Here is a 6,893-nt window from a genome sequence, read left to right on the forward strand (position 1 = left end):
GAACTGAGAAAGCTCCTCGGATGAGGAGCGAAACGTCTTCTGTTACAAATAAAGTCCAGTTGTTTTTGTATTGAACGCTTTTTGAACTCTCTTCAAAAATATTTGTAGTTGTAGCGAGCTCCTATTTTGGAAAGTTTTGCATCAAATAAATAAGCAGACTGTATTTTATACAGAACATTTGCAATGAACGGTGTTCCCACATGGCTGGTCTTCTTGAAATACCCATCTGATGTAAAGATTTACTGATTTTTGAAGTTTAGGTTGATTTTAAATTGTGGAAATCCACTCCAGCCATTGGCTTGACTCTTCATGAGTTTCTTTCTGATTCGTCAAACTGGTCTGTTTTAATTCCTGGTGAGATGCAAGTCAAACATGACCTGTTATGGTTGCTTTCTCTTTGATGCTACATCAAATTAGAGTTTTTTTTTATTATTATTATTTGCGAAAACACCATTTTTAATTTAATTTTTTATTTTTTTACATAGTACAGCATACTTTGTGTTGGGATTGGTTTAAAAACTTTGATGCACCTGGGAGTTTTTCATTCACACTATTTAATTAACCATCCATCTATCCATCCATTATCTTTACCCATTTCTTCCTTTTCGGATGGGGGTCACTGGTGCCCATGTCCAGCTATTGCTGCGGGAGATGGAGGACACCCTGGACAGGTCTCCAGTCCATCACAGGGACATATAGAGATAAACAAGACAAACAACCATTCACTCTCTCACTCACACCTAGGGACAATTTAGAGTTGCCAATCAGCCTAACATGCATTTTTTGGTCTGTGGGAGGAAACTGGAGTACCAGGAGAAAACCCACCCATCGAGTTTGTATGGAGAGAACATGCAAACTCCACCCAGAAAGGTCCCTGGACTGGGGTTTGAATAGGGGCAACCTGCTCGCTGAGAGGCAGCAGCTCTACTAACTGTGCCACCGTGCTGCTGCTATTTAATTATACGTAAATATTAAAATAGAGTTTATAGGTTGAATTATTTTTTTCAAGCTGTAATGGAAATATGTCATCTCAGTCTGCATCAGGCATCCATAAGAGTTAATTATTTTTGTGAAGTAATGTCAAATCCTGGAACTTTACCTCAAGCTGACATTTCACTGAGCCTCAGGATTCTGATGGAGATGAGACTTTTCCTCCTCCAACTGTTTTCATCACAGTGTAAGACATGCAGAGCCACAGTTGCAGCCATAAGTACGATACTCAACAGTCGTCATAATATTAACTGCTGCTGGATTTTATTGCACAACTCTGTGACTTTTCATTCCTTTGATTAGACGAACATTTGCAGCTTCCAACACCCTGCGTCACAGTCGCCATGCTGCTCGCAGATGAATCCTTTCTTAATCAGAATTTACTCTGCTGCCTCAGCTGTCAGTGTTGTGTGTAAGCAGTCTTACATTACTGCAGACAGCAAGGGCCCATTAGACATGTGGGCATCCGCCTCATTTTCTCAGCACTGCGTAGTTGTTTGACGCAAAAGTGTTCATGCATATTCATCAGTTTTGAGTTCATCAAAGATGTGACACTTGGACAGAACAAGACCACAATTTATAAGGAGAACGTGAAGTTACAAGCTGTACTCTAATGAAATGCACTGTTCTAAGTTACCACTTAGATTTAACTAAATAAAAATTTGGCTGATGCACGGTTACAAGTTCCAGTTTGCAACAAATTAACAGCTAAAAGCTACAGCTGAGATTGAAAGAAGGAACATTTTCGGAAATGTTTTGCTATTTTTTTATTTACATTTGTATTATAATCTGAGTAACTGTCAGTTAGAGGACCGGATTGTTTTTTTTTGTTTTTTTTACTATTCGTGGCCAGTGATGGGGCAGTAGATGGCTCAAACAGAAGCAGTAGCTAAAAGTGTCAGTTTGGTCACAGCTTGTCGGTGCTGCTGTCACTTTTGAAAGCTTTTTTGTGTTTTGTGTACTGTGTTCACAATACTGACACAATGTTGCAACACACCAAAGATAAGCCAGAGCTCTCGCATCAGACATCAGAAATGGACGACATGAGAGATGATCTGATCAAATAAATGTCACTTTTCCCCCTTTCCCATTTTGTGGATGGTCGCATGCATATAGATCATTTATCAGAGGCAGTCAAGAAAACGGGAAGCAATTTGACTTGTCTCTCAGGTGTTTCTGCATGCTCAGTACTCGGTGCTTTCAGACTGTATACATCTTCGCAATGAACTTGTAACAATTTAAGGCAGGTCTCATATTTTTTTTTATCTCTTTTTACATATAAAGTGCATAAGGTTGTTTAACTCCAGCTTTCAGAATAGGAGCTTTTTTAGTACAATAGGAAGCATAATAAGAGGATGTTGTCGGTCCTATTATTAGTGTAACTATTTGGCTAAGCAAGTTAAACATTAACGTCAAAGTCCATGCTCAATAATCCAGTTATAAAATCCAACAATGTTCAGTCAGGTTATCTGGACGGTTTCTTTTTGTGCTGAGACATTTCACCCTCCATCCAGAAGGTTTCATCAGCCTAAGGAAACGCCAAACAAAACTGATTCTCCCCCAACAACCTACTCAAAGTGTCTAAAGACAACGTTCACCTACAGCTGAACATTCTTCAGGCAGCTTAATGAACGTAGTGAGTGAAAATATATGATTTGGCTTCCAAATAAGTTGTGCAATCTTATACTGTATATAAAGTAACGAGACAAAACAGGAGAACACTTATTTTACAGCTCATATTTAATCCCCCAGTTTTTATCAAATATGTTAAAAACTTGGAGCATTGGAAAAAGCTCTAATAATCTGAACAGACACAATATGGTCCAAATGTTATTTACAGATGTTCTAACTACTTGGGAAGGACTGATCACTTCCTTTTATTGAACTCTGTCTTTGTCTGTGAGACTTGGGTAATTCCTGATTCATCCATTTGTTTCATCCATCCATTAGACAGTAGGGGGTGTTTAATACTGACTGGAACGGTCCAAACAGCCCATCAGTCACTGGGTGTGATCATTTAGCTGCAGTGTTCTGCTATGGATCCTCTGCTGAAGCCATTTTGTCTGACAAGACCTCATTTCTCCTGAAATTATTCAGCCTGTTCCTCCAAAAATTACCACTACGAGACTGAGTTATTCTTAATTAGTTTAATTAACTCTAAAGCTTGTCAGCAATAAATAATACACTGATCAGTCCATTTATAAACCACCAACAGATTGACAGAATAATCTTGGTTTTGTTTCAGTTAAAGTGTGTTATGTTTATAAAGGTGATGACAATCATGGATTGTTAAAAATGCAATACGGGATTAGAGATACATTTTGGTAAATGTTGTGATTTCTTGTGTATTCTGTATTAACTATTTTCATTTACGTGTGCACTCATAGTTATGGCTCAATCATCTGCTTTAGAAACTGGCTCATTTTGTGAAACAGAATTTTATAAATATTAAATAAACTCTGTAATATTTGTCAAAGTTTAACACTGTACTGAGTAAAAGTGGAAAAATTATTTTGAATACATGTTTTAGCGGACATCAAATATAACATCTAAATGGGTGATTTCTGCAACAATTGGAGGAATAAATTAAAAATATGTTGCTTAAACATTTCATTCAGATCTGGAGTCTTGAACTGGTGATGTTTTCATTGTTTCTCCAATATTTAATTCATACAAAAACAAATGTAATTTTTGATTTAGATCTGTGCATGCCATTTTGTTCCTTTTACAACAAAGGTTATTTCCCTAAACTTTTACACCACATCAGATGCTTTCATATTAATCTTCTGGTCAGATCCTGTTTAAATATAAACTTAACAAATGGTTTCCATGTTTAGACAATCGCTGATTGGTCGTGCTGCTGCTTAATGACGTTTCAATACATTTGCTTTTTGTAGCAGTGAAGAGAAACATCTTAACTTCTTTCCTCTAATTTTTTGTAAAGCATTAATGAGGAGAGACTAAGAGTTAGAAATTATGTAACAAATCTTGGTGAAAAAAACATTGTGACTCTCAAAAACTTAAAAATATAGTGAATTATAGACAACACATTGACCCAGTTCTTACATAATAGCTACCGTTTTGCAATCAAACCTTTATTTTTTTTACATTTGGACTCATCAGATGCAATATTTTTAAAGAAAGACTGATATGAATGCATCTGTGTCACTCCTTTAAACATCTGCACACATAGCAAAACCTGTTTGTATGTTTTACAGATGCTGACACAGCAAACCAAAAGAACGACACGTCAGTCCTTTTAATTTTTGCTGTTCACTGAAAACATTGGAGTTACACGTCAGAAGACGATTATTAAACAAAACATGAACATTTCAGCTTTTATTTCTTGGTATTTACATTATAGATTTGTACACAACTTAAAAAAATCTTAGAATAAAATATTTCGTATTTAAAAAATATCTTAAAATAAGACCATTTTTTAATCGATCAGCTAACGAATAAGAACTGATGAACTTCAATTGCATCAAACTGGAGTTTAATTTGTTACAAGTTATTTTGCTCACTTTGAAAACTCGTCCTTAAGAAAATTGTTTTTAACAGATTCAGATGTAAATGGCAGGAAATAAAAATTGACTGCGTCTTGATGTCAGAGCAAAAATAATGAAACTCGTTAATCTAGTAGTTGTGGAGCAGATAAAAATACCTAAATAAGAGCCGATGATTTAAACATTGACATTAAAAAAAAAAACATTTGATCAACATCTTATCGGGTCTGCCCATTTGTGGGCATCTTTTTTTTTTTTTTTTTACTCACTTTGAATTAAGAGTTATGTTTTATTAAATATTAAAATTTAAAATAAATAAGTAAGTAATCAATTAGTAACTGAATCTGCTTTGTATGCAGTGGTAGCTCTTGAAAACAGGAAAGCCTTTTGTTAAATTAAAACAGAAAGGTGGAAATAAATTAGTAATTGGTTCAATATTTTGTCCTAAGGTGTAACTCTGTTTAGTGGAAAGATAAAAATATTGAGCCTCCAACTGGACGGGTGAATAAGATCTTAATAGTCTTTAACCTGTAATCTCATCGTTTAGCTTCACGGGTGTTGTGTATTAATGAATGCAGTAGCACATGACGGCCCACGCTTCGAGCACAGCCACTTGCCCACACATTTAGTCACTCTCTCAGCCAGTCTGCCAGTGAACAGCAGGTCATCAGTCAGCAGGGCAGCTGGCTTGAAAATCAGTGACTCCTGCAAAAAATAATTCATTCTGGAAGACACAACTGTCTGAGCGTTTTTCCAACAAACTACCCCCTAAAGAATATTTGTCCTCCTTTTAATGAAGAAGATGAGAATAAAGCAGGAGATGACGCAGAGAAGGCTCATCTATGACACCAGCAGAGCCTTTCATTGGTGCAGGATCCAACACAACACATGTGATTAGATTAATTACTTTAAACTTATCACCTCAGAGTTAAACCCATTAGATGAGTCTTCAGATGGATCTCATTAGCAAATCTAATGTGAACACGAAAAAAAAAAACCTTCCCAAAAATGGGACTGTCTGTCACAGCTAAATGAGTTCATCAGAGCAGAGTTCAGTTTTCTGAATCTCTAGTTTTTGGCAAATGAACTATTGTTGTTTCACCTTCATGTGCTCTTTTTGAAGTCCTGTGCCAGACGTCCCAGAAGTGGGACAAAGGATAACAGGTTTCATATCAGTACTCTGATCACGCTGCCTGGCAAAGCACTGCCTCATAACAATTCATTTATTCCTCAAACCTCTTCATATTGTGTCTTATCGGCTCCTTCTGCATCAAATTCTCACTGTCTGTTAAGTAAATGATCTGATCTCAGCTCTTCTGTCACCATTTACACTCTGACGCAGCTGTTTAAAAAATATGAAGAGACATTTGTCGTAGAAAAAAAATCTGATTCACCTTCAATCAGGTGTAGTCTTCATCAAATCTTTAAATTGCCGGCAAATGAGAGAACAGTTAGTTTCACAGGAAGTCAAAACGCTAGTTGTAGTCTGCCCGTTCTGAGCTGTCTCTACAAAAGCTGCTTCAATTACCACTCTAATCGCTTCGTTTCTATTTGGTTCTACTCGAATGTAGGTGTGTCTCCATTGAGAGTGCATCGTGAACAGGATCGTCGGTGGGCGGTAACCCGGGCCTAGCGTACTTTGCTAACTAGCATGTTGCTAGCATATGTTGCGAAGTAGCTTTTTAGCAAACATGCTAATAATACGGCTATGTTGTACAATAGTCTGACTTCATTTTTTTTAGAATAACCTGATATGCTGCTCGCCAATCTCAGCAACGTACGCGTACACTCAACGATTAGATTGAAAATGACACTTCAGGAGGAGTTTGCAAGTACCGCCTTGGCTCATCCAGGGACGTCTATACATGGGGGCCAATCGATGGCTGCAGTTTGCTGACGTCAAAATTGCTTGCTCAGCACAGCTCACTTGGAACCACGGCTGAGGTGGATCCAAAAACCAAGCAGGGACAAGAAATGGAGACACATATTGCTCATGCTGAGTCAATGCGAGCTGAGTAAAGCCACGACCGTGGAGAACGGGCTTAAGTTACGTCAATTTAAATAGTCCCACAGATTGAGGAAAAAAACAGTTAAGTGGACTGTGATAAACATATCTGCCAACTGACATAGATTGCTCCAGCCTACATAGATTGCCCCAGTGTACACAGATTGTCAAATAATGATCATTATTATACTTTATGTTCAGCTTCACAATGATACAGAGTCAATTTAGGGATTATGAAGCATAAAAGTAATATTGTACAATACATAAACATTGCAATGTACCAGGAAGCGGCTCAATAAATATATTATTATAATATATATATTATAATATATATATATATGTATATATGTATATATATATGAGAGAGAGAGAGAGAGAGAGAGAGAGAGAGA

Source organism: Nematolebias whitei, chromosome 2 (assembly GCF_014905685.2).
Source record: "Nematolebias whitei isolate Nwh7 chromosome 2, NemWhi1, whole genome shotgun sequence".
Taxonomy (NCBI): Eukaryota; Metazoa; Chordata; class Actinopteri; order Cyprinodontiformes; family Rivulidae; genus Nematolebias; species Nematolebias whitei.